This window comes from Melanerpes formicivorus, unplaced genomic scaffold (genome assembly GCF_026170545.1).
Source record: "Melanerpes formicivorus ecotype bairdi unplaced genomic scaffold, bMelFor1.0.p_v2 SCAF_89, whole genome shotgun sequence".
NCBI lineage: Eukaryota > Metazoa > Chordata > Aves > Piciformes > Picidae > Melanerpes > Melanerpes formicivorus.
Window position 1 is genome coordinate 1,869,005 of NW_027142441.1, and position 26,595 is coordinate 1,895,599.

General features: G+C 50.4%; 1 protein-coding gene across 1 annotated transcript in view; it reads right to left on the reverse strand.

Annotated features, from left to right (window-relative positions):
- GREB1L (GREB1 like retinoic acid receptor coactivator) overlaps positions 1-26,595 on the reverse strand; it is a 182,956-nt gene that overhangs the window by 100,662 nt on the left and 55,699 nt on the right. Inside the window, exon 2 of the mRNA XM_068165491.1 lies at positions 6,224-6,327. The gene's annotated coding sequence lies outside the window, so the exon portion shown is untranslated. The remainder of the gene's footprint in view (positions 1-6,223; positions 6,328-26,595) is intronic.

Genomic DNA, 26,595 nt, shown 5'->3' on the forward strand with positions numbered 1-26,595 from the left:
CTCAATGTCCTTCTTAAACTGAGGGGCCCAGAGCTGGACACAGGACTCAAGGTGTGGCCTCAGCAGTGCTGAGCACAGGGCACGATGACTTCCCTGCTCCTGCTGGCCACACTCTTCCTGCTGCAGGCCAGGATGCCCTTGGCCTTCTTGGCCCCCTGGGCACACTGCTGGCTCATGTTCAGCCTACCATCAACCAGCACCCCCAGGTCCCTCTCTGTTTGGCAGCTCTCAGCCACTCTGCCCCCAGCCTGTAGCTCTGCCTGGGGTTGCTGTGGCCAAAGTGCAGCCCCTGGCACTTGGACTTGTTGAATGCCATCCTGTTGGCCTCTGCCCATCTGTCCAGCCTGTCCAGGTCCCTCTGCAGAGCCCTTCTGCCCTCTAACTGACCAACATCTGCTCCCAGCTTGGTGTCAGCTGCAAATTTGCTGATGATGGACTCAATGCCCTCATCCAGATCATCAATGAAGATGTTAAAGAGCACAGGGCCCAGCACTGATCCCTGGGGCACACCACTGGTGCCTGGCTGCCAGCTGGCTGTGGCACCATTCACCACCACTCTCTGGGCTCAGCCTCCAGCCAGTTCCTAACCCAGCTCAGAGAGCTGCTGTCCCAGCCAGGGGCTGACAGCTTGGCCAGGAGTTTGCTATGGGGGATGGTGTCAAAGGCCTTGCTGCAGTCCAGGCAGACCACATCCACAGCCTGCCCCACATCCACCAGGCAGTCACCTGGGCATAGAAGGAGATCAGGCTGGAGAGGCAGGACCTGCCCTTCCTAAATCCATGAAGCATTACAGCTCAAACAGGGGACTCCTGAAGCAGTTTTAATGTCTTTCATGTCAGGGCTGTATTTGATACACATAGACTCATAGACACATAGAACCACTAAGGTTGGAAAAGACCTCAGAGATCTTCAAGTCCAACCTGTTGCCCAACACCTCATATTTATGTCAGGGCTGAGGTTTATACACATTTTATGTCAGAGCTGTACTTTATACACGTATTTTATGTCAGGGCTATATTTTACAGACATTTGTGTAAGGACTATTACTTTATACACATATTTATGTAAGGGCTGCATTTTATACACACATGTTTTATAGGAGAGTTGTGTTTTACACACACATTTTGTGTATGGGCTGCATTCTATACACATGTATCACAGTCTCACAGTATTGCCAAGGCTGGAAGAGACCTCAAAGATCACCAAGTCCAACCTGGCACCACAGACCTCATGGCTAAACCACAGCACCAAGTGCCACATCCAATCCCCTCTTGAACACCTCCAGGGATGGGGACTCCACCACCTCCCTGGGCAGCACATCCCAATGGCCAACAACTCTCTCTGGGAAGAACTTTCTTAGTTTCATAGTTTCATAGTTTCATAGTTTCATTCAGGGTTGGAAGGGACCACAAGGATCAGCTAGTTCCAACCCCCCTGCCATGGGCAGGGACACCCCACACTAGATCAGGCTGGACAGAGCCTCATCCAGCCTGGGCTTAAACACCCCCAGGGACGGGGCCTCGACCACCTCCCTGGACAACCCATTCCAGGGTTTCACCACTCTCATGGTGAAGAACCTCCTCCTCACATCTAGCCTGAATCTCCCCACCTCCAGCTTCATTCCATTCCCCCTAGTCCTATCACTACCTGAGATCCTGAGAAGTCCTTCCCCAGCCTTCCTGTAGGCCCCCTTCAGATACTGGAAGGCGACAATTAGGTCTCCTCGGAGCCTTCTCTTCTGCAGACTGAACAGCCCCAACTCCCTCAGTCTGTCCTCACAGGAGAGGTGCTCCAGCCCTCTGATCATCCTTGTGGCCCTTCTCTGGACACGCTCCAGCACCTCCACATCCCTCTTGTAATAGGGGCTCCAGAACTGGACACAGTACTCCAGGTGGGGTCTCACCAGGGCTGAGCAGAGGGGGAGGATCACCTCCCTCGACCTGCTAGCCACACTTCTCCTGATGCAGCCCAGGATCTGATTGGCTTTGCGGGCTGCAAGTGCACACTGAGAGCTCCTGGTGAGCTTTTTGTCCACCAGCACCCCCAAGTCTCTCTCCTCAGGGCTGCTTTCCAGCCAGTCACTGCCCAGCCTGTATTTGTGCCTGGGATTGCCTCGACCCAGATGCAGGACCCTGCACTTGCTCTTATTGAACTTCATGAGGTTGGCTTGTGCCCACCTCTCCAGCCTGTCAAGGTCCCTCTGGATGGCCTCCCTTCCCTCCAGCTGTCTGCTGCACCACACAGCTTGGTGTCATCAGCAAACTTGCTGAGGGTGCACTCAATGCCACTGTCCATGTCCCCCACAAAGATGTTGAATAAGACAGGTCCCAGGACTGATCCCTGAGGGACTCCACTTGTCACTGGCCTCCACTGGGACATGGAGCCATTGACAGCCACTCTTTGGGTGCGGCCATCAAGCCAGTTCCTTATCCATCTAGTGGTCCACCAATCAAACCCATGTGTCACCAGTTTGGAGACCAGGATGTGGTGCGGGACAGCGTCGAAGGCTTTGCTCAGGTCCAGGTAAACGACATCAGTTGCTCGCCCCTCGTCTATTAATTTTGTCACCTGCTCATAGAAGGCCACCAGGTTGGTCAGGCAGGATTTGCCCTTGGCAAAGCCATGCTGACTGTTCCCAATCACCTCTTCACTATTCTTTTGAGCGAGTAGTGACTCCAGGAGGATCTGTTCCATGATCTTTCCAGGCACAGAGGTGAGACTGACTGGCCTGGAGTTCCCTGGTTCCTCCTTCTTGCCCTTTTTGAAGATGGGGGCAATGTTTCCCCTTTTCCAGTCTGTGGGGACTGCCCCAGACTGCCAGGACTTTTGAAATATAATAGAGAGGGGTTTAGCAACCTCCTCTGCCAGTTCTCTCAGTACCCCTGGGTGTAACCCGTCGGGTCCCATGGACTTGAAGACACCTCCTCACCTCCAGCCTAAACCTCCCCTGGCACAGCTTGAGATTGTGTCCTCTTGTTCTGGTGATGGTTGCCTGGCAGAAGAGACCAACCCCCACCTGGCTACAACCTCCCTTCAGGGAGTTGGAGAGAGCAATGAGGTCACCCCTGAGCCTCCTCTTCTCCAGGCTAAGCAACCCCAGCTCCCTCAGCCTCTCCTCACAGGGCTGTGCTCCAAACCCCTCCCCAGCTTTGTTGCCCTTCTCTGGACACCTTCAAGTCTCTCAATGTCCTTCTGAAACTGAGGAGCCCAGAACTGGACACAGGACTCAAGGTGTGACCTAAACAATGCAGAGTACAGGGGCACAATGACTTCCCTGTTCCTGCTGGCCACACTCTTCCTAGTGCAGGCCAGGATGCCATTGGCCTTCTTGGCCACCTGGGCACACTGCTGGCTCATGATAGGCAGCTGTCAATCAGCACCCCCAGGTCCCTCTCTGTTTGGCTGCTCTCAGCCACTCTGACCCCAGCTTGTAGCTCTGTCTGGGGTTGTTGTGGCCAAAGTGCAGCCCCTGGCACTTGGACTTGTTGAATGCCATCCTGTTGGCCTCTGCCCATCTGTCCAGTCGGTTGAGGTCCCTCTGCAGAGCCCTTCTGGCCTCTAACTGACCAACATCTGCTCCCAGCTTGGTGTCAGCTGCAAAGTTGCTGATGCCTGACTCAATGCCCTCATCCAGATCATCAATGAAGATGTTAAAGAGCACAGGGCCCAGCACTGATCCCTGGGGCACACCACTGGTGCCTGGCTGCCAGCTGGCTGTGGCACCATTCACCACCAGCTTTTACACATACAACCATGTAAGGGCTCTGCTTTATCCAGCCCTTCATCCCATACAGATACATCTGTAGAATGTGGCATTCATTCTTGCTAGCTGCAAAGAGCCTCAGAGAGAGATCTCACTGAGACCCTGCAGCAAAAGCCAGCCCAGCCCCGTTGCTAAATCCATCCTCCCAACCCTTTCTTCATGTGGCATTGCCTTATTGTGGCAGCAGGGAGCTGAAGCCTGGAAAGTCAACGCTGAGGCCTGTGCTGCCCCTCCTTTGTGTACCCCTCAAACACACAGGCTGCCCTTTCCTGATGAGTTCAGGAGGAGTTATCAGGAGAGTTTTGAGGCATGTGTCAGGTTTGTGGCAACCTGAATGCTAGGCAAACAACTTGTGTGTTGAATAGGCCAGTTGTATTTTAATGGCTTTATCCATTCCCAGCTTCATTTGTTTAAGGTGCCTTAACCTTGACACTAATCAATACTAACCACCTCTATAGATTACTTCTGAAGAGTTTAGCAAGGAAGGTCTCGAGAGAGCTCTATTTTGCAAGCACATTTTCTTCTATACCAAATTACTTCTCAACCTCTTTGCTCATTTTTTTTCCCCCCTTGGAAATGAATATTTCCCCTTGTGGTGCTCTTTTAGAGACCCCAGGGAGACCCCAACTCAGCCACTGTAAGAGTGCCACCACTGCTACCCAGGGCCTTTTGCTCCCCAGCCCGACCAGCAGCGTTTGCATAAGACAGCAGGGCCCCGGGGCTGTGCCTCGCAGCAACCTCTGCTTCCAAAGGCAAACAAAAAGCCCTGAACCCTTTCTGCCACATGCCCAGGCCTTCCCCCCACCACCACCTCTCTGCTGAGGACAGCCATTATTACATTTCCTTTCGGGTTATTTACAAGGTCTTGGCTCTGACATTGATTTCTTATCTGCCTCTATGACAAATGTTAAGTGTTAAGGAGCTGTCACTTGACAGAAAGATAACACAAAACAAATCCTGGGAATTAATTACTCATCAACTCCTCTTCTCTTTGGCATTTTTTTTTCAGTAAGGACAGCACAAATTGCTCAAGACCAGGGAAAACTCCACCTTGGTGGGGTGGTTTTTTTCTTCTCCCAACCAATTAATGTGTCAGCAGATGAAAAGCAGATTAAATTAGGCAGCGTCCCTGATAATCTACAGCAAGTTTGCAAGGGGATGCAGGGGAAGGGGGAAGGGGCAGATGCTTGGTCAGTTCAGGAATGAAGGGGTTTAATGTTTTACCACTTCAAATATTTTGCTGGTGGTGTAAGTTTTAGGATCCAAGCTGAGAGTTCAAAACTCTTTTCAGTTACAGAACCATTAAAATGATAAACATTTGGGATCCCCAAGTAGCTTCTACTCTAACTGTCCTTTCAGCCCTGCATTGACCGCACTATAATAGCTGCCAGCATTTGGTGGGGATTAGCCTTTCATTTAGACAAAAGCAAGCATTCCTCAGCTAAATCAGCACTTTTTGCCATCAGACTCATAAAACCTTTTCACAACACAGATTTTCAAGAGAATCCTTTAGGGTTTTAGGATGCTGCTCCTTTTACTAAGTAACAAAATACACCCCAGGGTGTCTCATTGACCGCACTCGGCTGTCCTTTGACCTCTGCAATTGTTTAGCCTAACTTCAGGACCACAGAATCTGCCTCCCCCCAACCCCCTCCCCATCAAAAAGGCTAATGTTGCTTCCTCCTAGCACCTGGCAAAGCAAAATCCGAGAGGCTCCCCGCTCTTACAGACTTCTACCGTGTTCCAGATGTTGGCAAGCAAAATGCTCCTGCAGGCAGGTTTTGGGAACCCCCCCCAAGTGCCACTCAGAACCCGGGCTGTGGCCATGACCCCCTTGCTCTGCTCAGCTGCCCTTGCCCCAGGGATACAACAGGTCATAAAGCAAGAAAAGATCTTCAGCCTTCTGGGTACACTGGCTATTTAAATGCAACCAGAAACTATGCAAGCCCAATATTGTATACGGAGAGAGCCTCCCCCCTTGAAGCAAGCAGAGAAAAGAAGACGTGTGAGAATCTCAGTTGGAAGCACAAACCCATCCCCATCACTACAAAGATCTGCATTCTTCTTCCCATTTGTTTTAAACCCTTTGAGAGGACAAACAAACATCCCCCCTCCAAGTGCATAAAACATATTTAGCTAGTTGCTTAGGTATCTGCAGAGCCTCTAAGTAAAACAGCAGAAGGAAATCGTTACGGCTTCAAAAGAGCTGTCACTAAATAATGAAGTTGACCTCATGGTGAATATACAAGAAAAAAGGGAAGGCCAGCCCAGCCCTCTCTGGTGGAGGCTGTTCCACGACCCCAGCTGGATTTCCAGAGCTTTTGCAGAGCTGTCCCCATGGCCACGGCAAAAATCAGCTGGCTCTCTGCAGCCCGTGGTGCTGCTCCAAGGCAGGCAGAGGGAACAGGAGTACAGCTGCTGCACACAACCCCCCATGCACTGTCTGGTAGGGTACAGTACCTGCTCAGACTCCTTCTAACCGATGTGAAATGCAGTCATGGTCAGAGGGCGCAGCTAAGAGTTCGTGAAGCCTTGCCACGAATTTGTCTACAACTCCCCAACACCTGGAAAATAAGAAGGGAGAAGAGAAACATTATTATGGCTCATGCTGGTGTATAGTTTGGAACAAGCCCACAAAGCCTGCCTGTCTAAACCTGACCTAGGGAGCAAAGGGACCTGGGCTGGGGGAAGCAGAGGTTTGTTCCCAGGCTGAAGCTACGTGGCTGCATCTCTGCACTCTGCCGGGAGCACAGCAGACTTTTGTCACAGGATCTGCACCTCTTGGGCACTGAAATCATTGTGTTAGGAACTTAGCACTTCAACATGAGGAAAGTAGCTGTCACAGGACCATAAAAATGAAGATGTTACTGTAGAAGTGATCACTCTTGGCTGGAAAGGAAAAGCTAAGCGGGGAAGCAGTCAGCTACTCTGAGCTGGAGATCAGTGTCAGAGTGAAATCGGAGTTAGCTGGTTGCTCTCCCTCTGCCAGCCCATAAAGGTATTTAAGTGTCTCCATTTCTAACAGAAGTTGCAGTTGCTAGAGAGAATACACCCAAAATGCCCCAAAGAATGGGCACGGTGGTGCAGAGCAAGCAGCAGGCAGAAGAGTAGCTCCTAAAACACCCCAGGGCCATACAGCACAGTCATTAGCATCGGGAAAGGCTTTAAATGAAGTTATCACTGCCCAAACCTTGACAAGACTTCATTAGGCACATGAGCTGCTTTGGTTTCTCAATAGAAGTGGACAATATTTTGCCAAAAGATTTGAAGGCATTTCCCCTGTTGCTCACAAATGGGATTTGAGGCTTAAAGCCTTGGGCCTGCTGCCAACACCAGCCCGAAGGTGGCTTTCTGCTGCACCTCCCCAGCCCCAGGTTTTACAGTCCAAAGCAACACGGCTTTAGGCTTCCTCCCCCTCCTGCCAGTTTAAAAGCCCAGCCTAGTAAAGAGAGCAGCGACAGCCCTCACCTCTCGCTCAGGAGAGGCTTTGGGTAGGATTGCTGTGCTCAGCGACACCAAACAACTCTCTTGGCAGGGCCACTGCCACGACCCCGGCAGGCTGCAGCCGCACCATGCCAGCCGCCGGCCAGCAAGGCTCCCACGCACAGAGCCTGGCTCCGAGGGGCAGGCTCCGCAGAGATTCGGTGTCTGCAGGACACGGGCAAGCTAATTCCTGCAGCTCCCGCTCCGAAATTGCTGTTTTCCAGACACGTGCTGAACATTTCACCTGCTAGTAATGACATTTTTGTATTTTCTTCTAATTACACTCAAAGTTAAGACCTTTGGCCCTGGGCCACAGACCTCTATTCAGGCTGCACACATTCTCTTAAACGCCCTGATCCTTTGTTGTCAGCCCTGGGCCTTTCATCTATTATTTACATCCATTCAGAAGAGAGATACTCTACCATTTGTGAAGCTTTAAAGCTTCTAATCATCTTAATTTCTTCACCTTTCAACCAGTGCTTCCCCTTATGGACCAATGCCAATGGTGTGACAAAATAATTTTTCAAGCCAAGATGCTCCTGGCCCTTTCCCAAACCTTGACACCCACTGGGCCCTGCTGCCTTTTGTCCTGAGCCGGCTGCCTTTGCAAACACAGCCCTGGGCTCAGCCTGGGGGGCAAGGGCAGAAGGATTTGCTTGTCAGCGCCTTGGGAGGAGTTTTCTCGGGGTTTCTGTGTGCTTCTCTCTATCACTTCCTTTCTGTGGAAGGGTCTCTCTAACAATCAGAGGTACAGTAGTGAATCAATCTGGCAAAAACTGTGAAGTACCTTCCGAAATCCAAGCCAAGAGCCACTTGAAGCCGGTTGCTTGCTCCAAAAGCTCAGCAGCCAGCCTGCTGGTTTGGATTTGTGCTGTTACCTGCCCACATGGGGCAGATGCTCACCCAATAATATTTAAGACCAAAAAACAACTCTCTAAGCCTTTTTCTGATTCCTGGCAGCATTAACTCGTCCTGACCTTACAACACAGTGTGACAACACCCCCCCCCCCCAGTTCCTTCATCCAGCGGTCAGATCGTCTTCTGAGCCTGCCTCATTTGCAAATGAAGCAGGGAACAAGCCAGCAGCTACTGCCAGCACGCAGGGGATCTCTTCAGAATTTATCACTCACCAGTCTTTGTCTCCAAGACCTGTGGGATCTACTAACATGTGATCCATCTTGACTCTTCCTTCCACTACCACTGCCTTACTCTTGATTTCTAACAGTGCTTCCTTGTTGTCTGTGTCCCCCCCCCCACACCCCCTCCCCGAAGCCCTCCAGCCCCCTTGTCTTTTCTTATTTTCACCATTTGCTTCAACCAGCAGTTCACTTGAGACTCATTCATCTTCCAGTGCCTACAGTGACAGATGCTTTCAGGAATGGCCATACTGCTGAGGGAACAAAAGATAACATCACCTCTAGGAACTGAAGGAGAAATACAACTTCAACCCTGGGACGGGGTTAGCCTGACGGACACAGCACCATAAACCTCTCTCAAGTGAGGACAAAAAAAAGGAGGAGGAAAAACAATTGTGGGGGAAAGGAATTTGACAATTAAAGGGCAAAAAGGGAGTTTCTTTCTTTTGTGGCTGCAGTGAGTGGTACTGAGGGCCTTGCATTTTCTTTTTGCTGTTTTCTTGTGTGGTTTTTGGGTGTTTTGTTGGGGTTTTTCCCCCCCTAGTTCCCCATGGAAGAATTCTGTAGCATTTTCCTGGGATAAAACTAAGAGGTGCTGAGAGAGAGGAGAAAATTCACCCCCAAACTGTCTTGGGATCCCTGCAGGCTTGACACGTTGGGACAGTTCACAGCATGCCCCACAAGTCCTTCACCCAAACACAAACATTACCTTGTTAGAATCTGCACATCCCACAGACCAGCTGCTGCTCAGCCCCCTTCTGCGGGAGCTCAGGCCCAGGGGCCAGCCTGTGCCCTTGACAAATGCCCACAGTAACTGCAGGAGGAGCACTCCACTGAACTGGCTGCTGGAGAAAGCTGTAGTTTGCAAGTACCAGCCACCCCGGTGGCTGCCATTTGAGCACACATCAGTTAGACAAAACCTCAGCTCCACTGCTAGATTCTCCAGCCAACAGCCACAGCCCTGTCTGCTTCAGACCCAAGGTCTGCACTCTCTATCTAGAGAGACTAGCACAAACTGCTGACTTGAAATATGCCTCAAGTTCTCTCTCAGGCCTGCTGGAGAGAGAGAAGTCCTGAGTGGCTCTAGAAATCTCTCACTTAAAGCAAAGGTCATGTTAGCAGCTCCCAGTGATAGGCTTGAAGTGACACCACAAATGCTGGGAGCCCTTCTCCACAGCCAGATGCAAAGCACTGCCTTCTCTCTCAGCCAGGTTTGAAGGGCAGCTGGTGTCCAGTTTTCAGACACCACAGATCAGCACCATTGCAGTGCCTGAGATGGACAGCATGGGGGTCAGTGGACATGAGAGCCAGAGCTGTAAAACCAAGCCCAAGACAGGGGCCTGGTAACTACACATCTTCTGTGGAGTGTGAAGTCAGGGGGGAAGCACAATATGAACTCCTTTAGCCTGCTTTATTGATTGCTTTTAACCATATTTAACAATTGGAGGGGAGTTAGGGCATTTTTATTGCACTCTAATAGCATGGTCAGCATTGAAGCACCAGACTGTCAATACAGAACTAAAGTAGAAACTCCCTGGTTTAACCAGAGGCTGTTACCCACAGGGTGCTGTGCAGCACCATTTGGGACATCCAATCCATGGAAGTGAAACTAACAACTGAACCAGAAGTTTGGCCATTCCTAAAGAGTGTCCCAACTCTGGACCCTGCCTTGGGAGTGCCTGTCCCATTCTGAGCCACCAAGTGACACCTTTGATGAAATCCCATTCAGAACACCCTTACACCCAGGAAACTCCACAGAAGAGAGCTGCTGGGACATGACTGAAGAAGCTGTATGCAAGATACTCTCTGTACCTCACAGCCCAGCCTGCTGGGTCCACATGGCTCTGGGAGCACAGTCCTCAGCAAGCAGGGATGAAGGTGTGCTGGAACTACCAAGAGGAAAAGCAATGAGAAAACCAAGACAGGGAGATGTACATTCTGCTGTGGTATCCAACACTCTCCATCAGCTCTGTGTAGCCCGATGGTCACCATGCCCAGGATAACTTTCTGAAGCTCCTTCCAACCCAGTCAAATCAAAGCAGCAAATAAAGCCTGCAATTAACATCCCCATAGGAAAAGTCCTGAGAATATAATCCTGCTGTCATCTGAAGTGCTAGATGCTCTTGGAATCAGATATGGACTGAGAAGTAGTAAACTCTATCCTGCCTTATAAAATCCAGGCTCTGCACTCCAGTGGGATCTCTCTCATCATGCAGACACTCCTTGCTTCTTGCACCTCCAGATGCTTATGAGAGAAGTGTTTATGGTTAATATGCAATCCATCTTCTGCACACTGCTGCTTTCACACAAGACAAAGGGTGAGGGAAAAGGTCAAAACTACCAGAGTCAAACCTCTCCCTTTACCTCCATTTTGCTGGAAGAGACCAGGTGTAAAATAGGTTCTCAGAGCCAAACTCCCTGTGCAAGAGGGGGGCCAAGGGCACCGATTAGTACCACAACTGCTGATGATGTTGTGCTCAGGAACAGCAGGCTGCTTTGAAGCAGCTCAGTGGAGGAAAGCAGCGTCTTTCAGCTGTAACTGGAGATTTTTTTTCTCTTTACATCCACATATGGAAAATTAGTTCTGATTCAAAGCTATTTGAACGAGGGATAGCTGAAATATTTACCTTTAGAATCAGAGGTAACTTCTGTCATTGCCACGAAGTTATTGACACTGAAACATGACCTTGAAATGACAGCTCCAATAATGCAAATCTTCCTGGGGAAGGTTTCAAAAAGCCCTGATTAAATTAACTACTTTAAAACACAATAGGATCAATATGTATGCAGAGAATGTAAACCCCTCTGGAAAGTTCTGCTTGCTTGATTGATCAAAAACAAAACAAAAAAAATCCTGTGGCCTTCCAGATCTCAGCTGGTGCCAGAAATTCACATAGAGGGGGAAAAAAAAATCCATCTAAATGAAAGTCTGAAAAGGTTTACCCTTCACCAGTCCATTTGCACTTCAAAAACGCCTTAAGTCCTTCAGCTAAACCCCAGGGTTGAGCCATGTCAAAAATGAGAGGGGAATGGCCATGATTTATCTTCCCTCTGTGCTCTGGACAGAGCTGTAAAATCTGCCTGCTGGTGTGCCTGTGTGGTACTGGCTGGTTTTCAGCAGCCTTGGATATTTGGCGGTTTCAGGAGCTGGCCCTGCCCAGTTCCTCACCATCCTTTCTCTCCTTTGATTAAAGTTCTGTTCAGAAAGCAGAATTTAGACTTCTGCTCACTAGCAGCCAGGCTGAATCAGGGAAATGGCCAAGCAGCTGACATCTGCCTTGTAAAGAAAACCACAGCAGCTCTTCCTCCTCCCTGTAAGATTCAGCTGTTGCCTTAGTGAGGAAACATTTGCTCAAGGAGATGATTTAAGCCTCTCTCATATTTACTTGTATCCAACACATTGTGAGCAGCAAGACCAACATAATTTTTCCATTTGTAGGTAATCAATGTGTTTGGTCACACAGGATGCATTTCCCAGCCCTCTGTACTTCAAGATACATTACCAAGGGAAGGAAAATGGAGATTTCATGGGTCACAAACTTCTGGGTCACAAGGACCTTCAGTGCTGCTGTCAGCCTAGTAAAACTCAATCAATGCACTCCTGGTTTATGTGTCCACTATTAACAGCCCTGCACCTGAATTTCCACAGTGTTTTTCTGAAGCAGAAACACCAATTCAGCAACTTCACTGCCATTCTTTGGTCAGAAATCCACGCTCTGACTCTCAGTGAAGGCATTCAAAATAGCAACAGAGCCTTACAGAAACGAAACGTGCCCCACAGAGAAACTCCCCAGCGCTACAAAACCAGGGCACCGCCACAGGGGCTTCAGGCTTTCTAAAGCTTTTTTTCCTCCTCTTTAAGACCCAAGCCTGCAAACCACACATCAGTAACACAGCTCTTATCAGTCTGAATTCTTCAGTCTTGGATAAACAGATAGACTTGCTCTCAAGGTAAATAGCAGCGAGAGGAGATTCAATATTATCTATTTTTTGCATAGCAAGGGCCCATTTATTTCCAAAGTCCTCTCCAGATTTTGCTTTTATCTCAGATTTGGTATCTCCCACTCTAAAGCAACAGAAGTGGGTGAAAAAAATATTTTGAGGAGAGATAAAAGTCTGAAGATCCTGCCACAGGAGGTGGAGCCTTGCTCAGACTAGCGGGAAGCTGGAAAACCACTGACACCGTGCTTGGGTTTGTGCTTGGCTTTGTGCAAAGCAAAGGGCAGCACTGATTGAACTGCAGGGCTAAGCTGGAAAAGAAAATAAAGGAAACCCCAAGCCTTAATCACTCTATTAGTCCCCACTCAAATCCAGAGGGTAACTTAAGTAGGAGGTTGGGGAGGAATGGCATCTTACTCAGCATCTGACGTTCTGCTCGGCTCCTCAGCCTCAACCTCCGCTTCAGCAGCAGCATGTAAGAGGCTCTGAGCAGATCTTCCTTTCTGATTATACTCTCTTCCTTTCTGATTATACTCTCTTCATGTAAACCTCATACCCAGTGGAACTGGAGAGCTCTGTGCTTTTGTGAACACAGCACTTCCCCAACTATGTCCTTCGCTGGCCCAAAGCTGTCCGACCTGGCTGCGCTTCTTTCTGAACCTGCATCTGCTCCTGGTGTGCCTGCAGAATTCCATCACCCCAGCTGCAGCCTCCACAGCAAAGCCACTGCAGCTCCCCTACATCTACCAAGATTTGCTCTTTTCTTAGGGATGATGTTCACAAAGGCAGAGTTTTGGGGCTCCTTACCACATCCAATAGTGGCAGAGACTTTTTTTTTAATACTCTTTATTGGGGAGGGAAAAAGAAGTTGTGAGGCTGTGTGTAGGCACTTACTTGTACTTATTCACACAGCTTTGTATTTAGTTACAAAGCCTGAGCAAATCAGCATTTATTCTGCACTTATTTCTTTGGTCTTTGGTTCCACATCCTGAGCAAATCAAATCCTTGCTTCATTCATTGAAAAACCCTGCTGGAGCCCCAGGCACACACCCTGAACAGCAGGACTGGGTACTCCCCTGTCAAGCAAAGTGAAGTGACTTTAGGAACTTAAGTCAAAGTGGAGCTGAGAAAGATTCCACAAAAGTGTAAACCAAAAGCTAAACACAAACAAGAAATCCCCTGTGGATTCATTAGCAAGCAGGGTGGTAGGGCTGCCTCTAATTCTCCTATAAAAGCCCAGGACTACCTGCAGAGCCTGGGAGTGCAAATCACATTAGTGGAGCCACCAGATGACCAAAGAAAGCACTGGAGGCCTGGTGAAACTGGTAAACAAAAGGCAGCATTCCAGCTGAATGCTGCTGCTGGAGTCAGCAGTGTAAGATGCTTGGATCTGATAACCCAAAAAGCAGATTAGCTGCAGGCAACAAAGGAGTAAAATGAGAAACAAAGAGGTCATTTTGACACATGAAGAAATCATTTCCATTAAGCCATCCCGAGTTTACTGTGTGGTTATAAAAAACTGCTCCTACCCCAAGTGCCATTTGAAGCAATGAAGCTGTGAGTGTGGCATCCTGGATGAGTTTCTGAAAGCAGTATAATTTAAAGAGGCCCTTTTGGCCTTTGAATCTTTATGGCCTTTTAAAGCTCTAATAATGATTTTTAAATCTGTGGTACAGATTTCAGCTGGAAGGCTTAACACATACTGCTGGGCTTGGCTAACAGAGAATTCATGAGCTGCATCTGTCTTGATCTCCCAGAAAATGCCTGAGTTTTGTCTCTCTTTAAAAGCCTTCAGCAAACCTGCTCACAGCGACACAGAGGGCTGCCTCCTCTGCCACTCCTCATCTCCTCACTCGCTTTCGGCACAGGAATTCTGCTCTGGCCAGAAGCTTAACAAAGGATTTTAATCCTGGAACAAGTCTGGGCATGCTTGGACCACGAGGGCCAAATGGCAAAACTGAGGCCCAGAAGAATAGCCAGAGAGGAGAGAGAGAGAATTCAGCACAGTTTGGGCTAACGTTGGAAAACCTGCCACAAATTTCACAGTCACAGAGTGTGAGGGGCTGGAAGAGACCTCCAAGGCTCAGCCAGCCTGACCCCCTGCCAGAGCAGGGGCACCCAGGGCAGCTCACACAGGAACAGATGCCTCCCCAGCTTTGTTGCCCTTCTCTGGACACCTTCAAGTCTCTCAATGTCCTTCTGAAACTGAGGAGCCCAGAACTGGACACAGGACTCAAGGTGTGGCCTCAGCAGGGCTGAGCACAGGGCACAAGGACTTCCCTGCTCCTGCTGGCCACACTCTTCCTGCTGCAGGCCAGGATGCCCTTGGCCTTCTTGGCCCCCTGGGCACACTGCTGGCTCATGTTCAGGCAGCTGCTCTGCTGCTTCCCAAACTGGGTGACTTGCCCTGGATAAAAGCCAGCTCTTGTTTTCTGCTGGTATTAAGAGATGCTTTTAGTCTGTCAAGAAAAACATTAAGGGAGGTGTTTGTAACTGCACATGTGTGCTTGCTGCACATGTGTGCTTGAAAGTTGAATGTAAGAGAGTTGGGAAAGCATGTCACACAATGTGAGGGGCTGGAAGGGACCTCCAGAGCTCATCCAGTCCAACCCCCTGCCAGAGCAGGGGCACCAAGGGCAGGTCACACAGGAACACAGCCAGGTGGGGGGTGAATATCTCCAGAGAGGGAGACTCCACAACCCCCCTGGGCAGCCTGCTCCAGGGCTCTGGCACCTCACAGGGAAAATATCCTTCCTCCTGTTTCCATGGCACTTCCTCTGCCTCAGCTTCCACCACTGCCCCTTGTGCTGGCATTGGGCATCCCCCAGCAGAGCCTGGCTCCAGCCTCTGGGCACTCACCCTGCACAGCTTTAGCAACAGCAAGGAGGTCACCCTCAGGCTCCTGCTCTCCAAGCTCCAGAGCCCTCAGCTCCCTCAGGCTCTCCTCATGAAGAAGATCTTCCTCTTCCTTAATAATTTCTGTGGCTCTGTGCTGGACTGTCTCTAGTAGTTCCCTGTCCCTCTTGAATTGAGGGGCCCAGAACTAGATATAATATTCCAGATGTGGTCTCACCAGGGCAGAATAAAGGGGCAGGAGAACCTCTCTTGACCTCAATTTGTTGCATACTATAAAGAATTCTATATACTCAGTGCCCAAGTAACTCTTTTTCTGTCTTTTCAAGACTGCCCTGCTATGAAATGTCCATGAGTTGGAATGCTGTGGCACACAGGTTTCAGCCTCCTGGCTGTGCTGTCTGCATCCCAGCACCTGAACCAGGAGGAGGGACCAGGCCTGGCCGTGACACAGCATTTCTTACCTGGGTTTTGTGCACGTTCCCTACCTAAACCTGCCAGCTCCAGCAGGGATGGGATGTCACAAGCATCTGCATCCACAGCTAATTGATTCTCTTCAGCAATAAGCACAGAGAAAACAGACCCAGAATACAGCTCAGCAAGGTGCAAGAGGCACTGTGTGAGTGGACAGCCTGTGGCTGTGTGCAGGTCCGAAGGGATGGGCTGCACTGCTCTGGAGATGCTGCCAGCCAGGCTCAGTGAAAGGCTCCCACAACCCCTCCTGCAAACACCTTCTGCTACCTGGGGACTCTGCCAAAATGCAAAGCCAATGGCATCCTGGCCTGCATTAGAAATAGTGTGGCCAGCAGGAGCAGGGAGGTCATTGTGCCCTGTGATCTGCTTTGGTTAGGCCGCCCCTTGAGTACTGTGTCCAGTTCTGGGCCCCTCAGTTTAAGAAGGACATCGAAACACTTGAAGGTCTCCAGAGAAGGGCAACAAAGCTGGGGAGAGGCCTTGAACACAGCCCTATGAGGAGAGGCTGAGGGAGCTGGGGTTGCTTAGACTGGAGAAGAGGAGGCTCAGGGGAGACCTCATTGCCCTCTACAGCTACCTGAAAGGTGGTTGTAGCCAGGAAGGGGTTGGCCTCTTCTCCCAGGCAAGCAGCACCAGAACAAGGGGACACAGTCTCAAGCTGTGCCAGGGGAGGTTTAGACTCGAGGTGAGGAGGAAGTTCTTCACCAAGCGAGTCATTCGGCATTGGAACGGGTTGCCCAGGGAGGTGGTTGAGTCATCGACCCTCGAGGCATTCAAGAGGGGATTGGATGTGGCACTTGGTGCCATGGTCTAGTCATGAGGTCTGTGTTGATAGGCTGGACTTGATGATCCTCAAGGTCCTTTCCAACCTAAGTTATACTGTGAGACTGTGATACTGTGATACCCCTGAAAGGGGAGAGCCACAATGCAGATTTCTAGTTCTACAGTAAGGTCATCCTCTGAGGACATCTGCACCAACACACTGACACCAGGGCAAAGGCAAGAGTGAAAGCAGTCCAATGGTAAAGAATAGATAGAGTATGCCCATGGTAGCCATGCTGCTCCTAGTATTTTTGCCATGTCTACCACCTGGGAGACAAAGGAGTTGGATGGATAGAAGACAGAGTAGAAGCCCCTCTTCTAGTATTGTTCTTTTAAAGGTCCCTTCTTACCCCCAGCAGCACTCAGGCAAGACCATGCCTTTATAAATCCACAGAAGGAAAAAGTAGTGGAAGGTGTAAAGAACAAGTCAAGAAGGAAATAGATGTTTAAGAGAGAAGAGTCCTTGGGGCCATAATGTGCACACTCCTGCTGGGTAAATCTGCATGGAGGGGGAGCAGGCAACGCTGTTATGCATCAGGCTCATCTTGAACACTCATGCTGAGGAGAAGGGAAAGAATAAATGGGAGTTCAAAGATTCACAGAAACCCTTGTTTGTATTTCCAAGCCTCAGTCAGGCTGCAAAGATGGATGCTGCAAAGATGGATGCTGCTAGTTATCACTTCAAATGCTGCACTTCAATGTAGTTGGCTTTTCTACTGCAGAGACAACGCGACCTTTGCCTGGGAGTCCCTCACAGCAGATGACCATCAGGGATTTCTTGCAGTACCTTTCTAATAACAATGTCAGAGCACTCTAAACCAAAGGGCAAGCTGATCACAATATTTTAATATATATATATATATATATACACACATCTTCAAACATTTACTCCCAGCTGACCCCCCATTTTAATTACAAAGAGCTTTCTAAGGCAATTTCCAGTCGTGCTGCAAAGCAGAAGCTCTGTCAGGACTTGCTGCTTGCCTGCTGTTGCTTGTGCAGAAAGGCACAGTGTGGGCAGAGCCTCCTGAAAATGCCCATGTTCAAAGCTTTATCTTTTTGAGGAATTCAGGTTATTTTTACATTGGGTCAAGCACCTGGCTCAAGTCTTCTCTCAGCTGGGACCACCACAGACCCAGTTGTGGGCAGCGTACTGAACACCTGGGAGGTGGAAGAAGCTGCTTTCTTGTTGCTGTGTTCCCTCAGCAGGGCTGCAACCAACACCCCCACACAGACTGGGACATTGTCTCCTTACAGACCCAACAGCAAAGCCACAAACAGATCAGGACATCTTCACTACTCATGCAGATCCAAATGTGCTACAGCTGCAGTCTGAGTCTTCATCCCCCTTCACATTAAAACCCCTGCTGCTGAAAAGCTCTCTAAATAAAGACTTCCACCATGCCCACAGAGCTCCCTGAGCTGATGCCCCTGAGCTACATTTTGGGCTGCAGCTAGCAGACATTGAAATAGGTACCCCAATAGAAACAGAAACGATGCCTGACCCAGCCACTGCTTGTCATGCTGAAGGCCAGAAGTGTTTATGGAAATGGGGATTGAAGCATTTTATCTTAAGGCTGGTGGAGAAACCAAGCTGCTCTCTGAACAATTAAACAGAAATCTGTCACTGATAATGTGTCAGGTGAAAGACACAGGGCAAGGAAAGAATACTGCTCAAGTCTCCCAAGGATAGGACAGTTCCTAGTGCTCCAATTGCTTCTTCCACATCTCCAGTGCTCTGGCACAGAGAGAACCGACAAGAAAAGGTCAAGGAATGAGAAAAGCCTTTCAATAATAATAGTGAAATAATGAGAGTCAATGGGCAGGGAACAGCCTGTTCTCACACACAGACTGAAGGAGAGAGGAGGTCTCACAAAGACGACTAAGGACAAGATCATTCTGCTGTTGAAGTATAGGAGCAGGGCAACAGATGGGAGCACTGTAAAAGGAGCTCTCTCTGCTTGTGATTACAATCTTCAGAGAGTCTGGGAGAGGTGGACTAAAGAGGATAACAGCATTTTCTTCTCCCAGCATCATAACCAATTTATACTGAGCTCCTCAGGACAGAGCTGACCTTCTATAAACTGATAGAGATCTCCATTCTTGTCAGGGCCTCTTTAGAAGCTACCACAAACTGCATGAACTGAAAAACCCATAAAGAGACAGCCTGGGATGAAAAAAGAGCATTCCTATTGCCAGCTGTTAATCACAACAACCAGGAGTGTATGCAAAGCCATACATTAACACAATCTAACCCTCCCAATAGTCTAACCTGCTCCAAAATGCAAGTCCTCCCTCCTCCTCCCACCTCCTGCCAGAGAAAACTCTCCACTGCTGCTAAATGTATTGGTTTTCAAGGCCATGCCTATCTACTAATCTACAGAGAAAAGCAGCTTTGATGGGGTAGGAATCCTTCCATGGAATTCAAAAGGAAGGCACTTCAATCTATTGTTGCTGTACAAGCAGCTTCAGAGGACAGGTTGTGTAAAAGCTAAGCACTGGCTTCACCGCCTGTCACCCCTGAAATCCCTGGTGTGACAATAAGCAGGACTTCCCCACCATATGCTACACCTTTCTGCTGCCTTCCAGAAGGCCTTTTATCTGATGCTGGGAACAGGCTCTTGCTGCAGATCTGCATGCAGAGGACTTAAAGTGCACACAAATGAGAGAGGGAGCTGGGGAGAACGAGTGGCTGAGCATAGGAAGGAACAGGAAATCAATCCATTTTCAGATGCCATCTTTCCTTCACTACTTCTGTTTCACCTCCTCCCACACTTGCTCCCTCTCCCTCACCAGCTTCCTACTGTACCAGCAATTCTCACACCTACCCACTAGCAAAGGAAGGGCACTACCAACATCATCTTCCTTCTGCTGGTGCAGTATGTCTTGGTCTTAAGAGTCCTGCCTGATTTACCCTGACCTGGTTTTGGCAGTCATCTAAAACCAGCAATTCTGTCTTCCAGCTTTTCCTGCTTCCCCAAGTACCAACCCATGTCCCATCTAATGCTAGGATTTGAGGTCTGAGGGAAACTCTGAGAAATCAACAGAAAGATGAAAATTACAGTGTGTGTGAAGAATAAACAAAAGCAAAGCAAAGCAAACAAGGGCCAGCAGCACAACAATTCCAGACAAGCTTTAAATAAACATATGTGGGAGGCAGCAGGAAAGGCATTCGGTTCCTCATGCTCAGATGCACACAGGTAATGACCTCTGTCTCTTGCTCTCCCAGAGCTAACAATGCTGGTTATTGCACTCCTCCAGTGTGATCTGGAAAGGATCCAGCACACTACTGATTGCATTTCATCCACAGTTAGTTTAACCTTTGAAACATGACAGTCGGTGGCAGGGAACAGGCCAGCACATAAGGTCAGCCCAACCTTGTGTCCCCAGTGTTTGCACAGAAAACAACCCAGTGGCCAGGGAGTCCTCCCCTACAAAGGCAAGAGACCAACAGGGACAGCACTGAAACACTGATTTCATTGCAAGGTGCCACTGCCCAAACAGAAAGCTACTGCTTCTCCTTCCCCCAAAAACCTGTAAGAAATAACATTACATGGAAAGGGTCTCCTTTGGGAAGGTGGAGATGTGGCTGATCACAGTATAGCCAAGGTTGGAAGAGACCTCAAGGATCATCAAGTCCAACCTGTCTCCACAGACCTCATGGCTAGACCATGGCACCAAGTGCCACATCCAATCCCCTCTGAAACACCTCCAGGGATGGGGACTCCACCACCTCCCTGGGCAGCACATCCCAATGGCTAACGACTCTCTCAAGGAAGAACTTTCTCCTCACCTCCAGCCTAAACCTCCCCTGGCACAGCTTGAGACTGTGTCCTCTTGTTCTGGTGATGGTTGCCTGGGAGAAGAGACCAACCCCTTCCTGGCTAGAACCACCTTTCAGGTAGTTGTAGAGGGCAACGAGGTCTCCCCTGAGCCTCCTCTTCTCCAGGCTAAGCAACCCCAGCTCCCTCAGCCTCTCCTCACAGGGCTGTGCTCCAGACCCCTCCCCAGCCTTGTTGCCCTTCTCTGGACACCTTCAAGTCTCTCAATGTCCTTCTTAAACTGAGGGGCCCAGAACTGGACACAGGACTCAAGGTGTGGCCTAACCAATGCTGAGCACAGGGCACAATGACCTCCCTGCTCCTGCTGGCCACACTCTTCCTGATGCAGGCCAGGATGCCCTTGGCCTTCTTGGCCCCCTGGGCACACTGCTGGCTCATGTTCAGGCAGCTGTCAATCAGCACCCCCAGGTCCCTCTCTGTTCGGGATCTACTGTTTGATGCTGCTTGATACCTATCAAGCACGTGTTGCACATCACTACTTCTCCAAGAACTCGGTGGGGGGAGGATCAAATCAAAGGGAATATAAGTACTGTCTGAAACAGCAGTGCAACACCTGGGTCAGCAAGTGCAACAAGGACACTTTGTGCTGCCAGGAAGGCAAAAAGAATAACAACTAATGCTGTGAAGTTGTCAGTTCCTCTCAATCTCACCTCCTCTCCAGAAGTGTCTCTTCTGAAGCTCACATTTCCTCTCTTGTGCACCTACTTACGAAATGAAGCAGCAGCTCCTTCAGCTCCTCTGTGCTTCTACAGAGCAGTACAGGACTCAGAACAGTCCTCAGAGGATCAGCTGCATGCTTTGTTCCTGAATACTAGTGTCAAGTTTCAACACAATCCTTACTGGCAGGAAACTATAGGCGAACAGACAGCAACAAAGATACTCCTGGCTCTCACATGTTCCTTCAGGATAGGTTAAGAGCATTTTGAAGCTATTAAAATGGTGCAAATCCAATTGCCCATAGGAACTCCTGCCCTCGAATATAATGGCAGCAATGACAACCTCTTCTTGGTGACACTTGGAGCACATGCACTTGGATTTCTCACTACTTGGCTAAGTGTTTGTCTGGGTGGCTCAGGGAGTGTGTGCTCTCCCTGAAAGGACACTTCAGCAGAACCCATCCTGCCTTAAGTTCTCAGAGAAACGCTGCCAAAAAGTGGCAACAACAAAGCCTTCGTCTTTCTTTCTCTCTGTTAGCGTTTCATAGTATCATAGAATCAGTCGGGGTTGGAAGGGACCACAAGGATCATCTAGTTCCAACCCCCCTGCCATGGGCAGGGACACCCCACACTAGATCAGCCTGGCCAGAGCCTCATCCAGCCTGGGCTTAAACACCTCCAGGGACAGGGCCCCAACCACCTCCCTGGACAACCCATTCCAGGGCTTCACCACTCTCATGGGGAAGAACTTTCTCCTCCCCTCCAGCCTCAATCTCCCCACCTCCAGCTTCATTCCATTCCCCCTAGTCCTAGCACTCCCTGAGATCCTGAGCAGTCCCTCCCCAGCCTTCTTGGAGCCCCCTTCAGATCCTGGAAGGCCACAATGAGGTCACCTGGGAGCCTTCTCTTCTGCAGACTGAACAGCCCCAACTCCTTCAGTCTGTCCTCACAGCAGAGCAGCTCCAGCCCTCTGCTCATCCTCCTGGCCCTGCTCTGGACACCTTCCAGCACCTCCACATCCCTCTTGTCATAGGGGCTCCAGAACTGGAGGCAGGACTCCAGGTGGGGTCTCCCCAGAGCTGAGCAGAGGGGGAGAATCACCTCCCTTGCCCTGCTGGCCACACTTCTCCTGCTGCAGCCCAGGATCTGGTTGGCTTCCTGGGCTGCAAGTGCACACTGAGAGCTCCTGCTGAGCTTCTTCTCCTCCCCCAGCACCCCCAAGGCTCTCTCCTCAGGGCTGCTTTCCAGCCAGTCCCTGCCCAGCCTGGATTTGTGCCTGGGGTTGCCTCCACCCAGCTGCAGGACCCTGCCCTTGGTCTTGTTGAACCTCCTGAGGTTGGCTTGTGCCCAGCTCTGCAGCCTGTCCAGGTTTCCTAGGGTTCCTTCACTTACAGAACCCCAATGCCTTTACAATACATTTAATGCAATACAATTAATTTACATCTTTGGTTATACTCTAGCACCTTCTTCTTCATCTCCTAAAGGAAATTTGAAATGCTGGCAACGGTCCTGCTAAGAGCAGGAGCTGGATTAGACCTCAGCACCACCAGGAGCAATGCACTCACACACAAGCCTCCTTTGCTGCTCCCCTTGCTTCCCCTCACAGCCCTGCAAACCACCACCACGAGGGACAGACTGGAAATCTTGCCTCTAGATTTTCCTGGAGGCAAACTCAGGGTCCTCCCAAGCAGGCTGAAAAGCAAAGTAAACTTGCATGAAGAAACAACTGTGCCTTAAGGCTTTCTGTGCTGAGGTAACAGTAATTCTTGGATTTAGAGTGGAAAGAGGATGGTGCCTGAAAAACTTAGAAGCACATGAGGGAAACAAAGCCTCTGGGCAATCCAGAGACTTCTCACTCTGAACTTGCTTGTAACTCCTCACACCTCCCCACCCTGAGCCTCTACAATGGCCAAAGGCCTGTACCAAAGTAGCCATGGGAAGCACATCGTGCTTTGTAAGTGCTCTGTGTCACCTTGCAGCCGTTGCCACATGCAGGACCTGCAGCATGGCTCCTTTCCAGAGCTCCCACACGAGACCATGTGGTGCACAAAGGAAGAGTTAACTCCCACACATGGAGGAGCGGCACTGCAACACCCCAGAGAGCAGGGCAGCAGAGCAGAGATGTTTAATGGTGAGGCCTGAAAGCAGCAAGGTCAGGCCCAAGTCAGGGTGCAAGAAAGCCCACCCAGAGCAGAGCTGCTGATGCCTCCACACCAACTGGCTGCCCCTCGCTGGGAGAGGGCTCATCCACCCCGGCTCAGCAGCTGCCCAGGATGGCTCTGTGCAGTCACACTCCCAGCCCTGCGGCCAAAACGTGTCTCAGATACAAAAGCACCACATAAATGAGGCTCTGCAAAGTGAGCTGAGACCCAGCAGGGCTCCCTGGTGCTGGCCTGGCCTCAGATCAAGGCCAGCTGCCTCTGCCCCGTGAGGCACTAGGGGCTGGACGTGCCCCGGGATTGGCATCTCTGTGACAAGGAGACACAAGGGACAGATCGGGGGGAGAAAAGTCCCTTGGGGATTTGAAGGCCTTGAAAGAGAAGATAAAAAGGGCTTAGGTCCAATGCTATGAAGACAAGAAAAGCCTGGCAGAGGAATGCAGAAAGAAAGGTGACACAGTCAAGGTGGGAGGCTGGAAACAGTTTTCAGAGGGAGCAGGCACAAGGCTGTGTTTGGCCAGCAAGCACACCCCTGACATGGGGAAGCCAGCAGCACAGCCTGCCCACTGATCTTCCCCTCTCCAAATGAAAGCAAACCAGCTAGGACACAGCTGCTCTGCAGAAGGACCCAGTACGGCCAGCCCTGCCCCAGGCAGGACACAGGGACGGGTGACAGAGGCAGCCCAGGCACGGCCACAGAGAAGGGATGTGGGAGGGAGAAGCCTGAGCTCAACATCCCAGAGGACACGGCAGGGAGACAGGGCAGGGATTTCAGCCCCAGCCCAGGGAGACTGATGATCCACTTGATGGCTGCAAGTGCTTCCCGCAGGAAGACAACGTCCCCTGAGAGCGAGGTGGGGCAGCCAGCAGTTCCTTTGTCAGAGGATGCAAAGACTCGCTTCCATTTTAAAGTGAAACCCCTTGTCCTCAGCAGGCAGGAGCGAGCACAAGCCAGCACCTGCGGGGCAGCAGCCTCTGCTCACTCACACTGCCGGGTTTCACAGAATCACAGTGTGAGGGGCTGGAAGGGACCTCCGAAGCACATCCAGTCCAACCCCTGCCAGAGCAGCATCACCCAGGGCAGGGCACACAGGAACTCATCCAGGTGGGGTTTGAATATCTCCTGAGGAGGAGACTCCACAGCCCCCCTGGGCAGCCTGCTCCAGGGCTCTGTCATCCTCACAGGGAAAAAATCCTTCCTCCTGTTTCCATGGCACTTCCTCTGCCTCAGCTTCCACCACTGCCCCTTAGACACTCTGCTTTCAGACACGGCTGTGAGCTCTGCTTTACACCGCCAGAGTCCCTCAGTACCCCCCTACGCCCCACACAGGCACACCCCCGTACCCCCTACGCCCCACACAGGGGCACACACTTATACCCCTTAAATCCCATGCAAAGCTGCTTCTTCTGGAGAGACTGACATTAAGACCCCACGGACTGCAGGCAGAAGCTGCTGCAGCAGAACTCCTGAACTGGAAACAAACACCAAGAGTCCCAAACGTGCCCTGAAATGGACAGCTGCTAAAACGATGTGAACCTGGAAGCTTCAAGAAGAAACATTTTACTCTCTTGATTCAGACCTAACCCCATCTTTGGTGACACTAAGCCTCAGTAAGACTTTACCAAGCCCAGCTGAAAGTTACTCCTTGTCCTCATTACCCACTTTGCTCTGCCTTTCTCACATGAACTTGTAGTACATCAGGAAGAGTGTGGCCAGCAGGAGCAGGGAGGTCATTCTGCCCCTGTACACTGCACTGGTTAGGCCACACCTCGAGTCCTGTGTCCAGGTCTGGGCCACTCAGTTTATGAAGGAGGTTGACTTGCTGGAACGAGTCCAGAGAAGGGCAACAAAGCTGGGGAGGGGTCTGGAGCAAAGCCCTGTGAGGAGAGACTGAGGGAGCTGGGGTTGCTTAGCCTGGAGAAGAGGAGACTCAGGGGTGACCTTATCACTCTCTACAACTACCTGAAGGGAGGTTGTAGACAGGCAGATGATGGTCTCGTCTCCCAGGCACCCAGTACCAGAACAAGAGGACACAGTCTCAGGCTGCGCCAGGGGAGGTTCAGGTTGGATGTTAGGAAGAAGTTCTATACAGAGAGAGTGATTGCCCATTGGGATGTGCTGCCCAGGGAGGTGGTGGAGTCGCCGTCATTGAAGGTGTTCAGAAGGAGACTTGCTGGGGTGCTTGGTGCCATGGGTTAGCTGTTTGGGTGGGTTGGATTGGTTGATGGGTTGGACACGATGATCTTGAAGGTCTCTTCCAACCTGGTTTGGTTTATTCTAATAAAGTTTATTCTAATAAAGTAAGGTTTACACACATGAAAATACAGTGAGGCTGAAAACCCATCTCACCCCTGCACCAAAGCACCCTAACACATCAGGCACTCAGCAGAGCAGAGAAAGCAGGATGTCAAAGCAAACTTCATCTCCCTGCTGCTGCAGGCAGGCACTGCAACTCATTCATTGATTTTCCTTCACCGAAAAATAACTGATTGTCAAAGCAGCATTGCTGGGCAGGATCAAAGCCTGGCCTACAGGAAATGCACAAACAAAGCATTTGGAAATGAGGGTTAATTTGGCATGCAGTTTAACAGCATTAGCTTTTATTAGCAGCATTTCAAGGTCAGGCACAGCCACGTTTAAAACCTTCGGGTTCGTTACAGTCTCAGCTGTGGCAGATTGGAGTTCAATATATCTCAAGATGAAGGAAAGCTGCACAAAAGCTCCAATCAAACAAAGCCAACACCAAACCCAATCCTGGGCCCTGGTTTGGCATTGCAAGCAGTGAACCCAGCAAAACTATTCCAAGGGAAGCAAACTAAGGCAGCGATGTGGCTCCTGAGCTCTGCTTTGAGTTAACAGAATAGAATAAACCAGGTTGCAAGAGACCTTCAAGATCATCGAGTCCAACCTATCATCCAACACCACCTAATCAACTAACCCATGGCACCAAGCACCCCATCAAGTCTCCTCCTGAACACCTCCAATGATGGGGACTCCACCACCTCCCCAGGCAGCACATTCCAATGGGCAATCACTCCCTCTGTGTAAAACTTCCTCCTGACCTCCAGCCTGAACCTCCCCTGGCACAGCTTGAGACTGTGTCCTCTTGTTCTGGTGCTGGCTGCCTGGGAGAAGAGACCAACCTCTGCCTGGCTACAACCTCCCTTCAGGCAGTTGGAGAGAGCAAGAAGGTCTCCCCTGAGTCTCCTCTTTTCCAGGCTAAGCAACCCCAGCTCCCTCAGCCTCTCCTCACAGGGCTGTGCTCCAGACCCCTCCCCAGCTTTGTTGCCCTTCTCTGGACTCGTTCCAGCAACTCAACCTCCTTCCTGACCTGAGGGGCCCAGAACTGGACACAGGACTCGAGGTGTGGCCTAACCAGTGCAGTGTACAGGGGCACAATGACCTCCCTGCTCCTGCTGGCCACACTCTTCCTGATGCAGGCCAGGATGCCATTGGCTCTCTTGGCT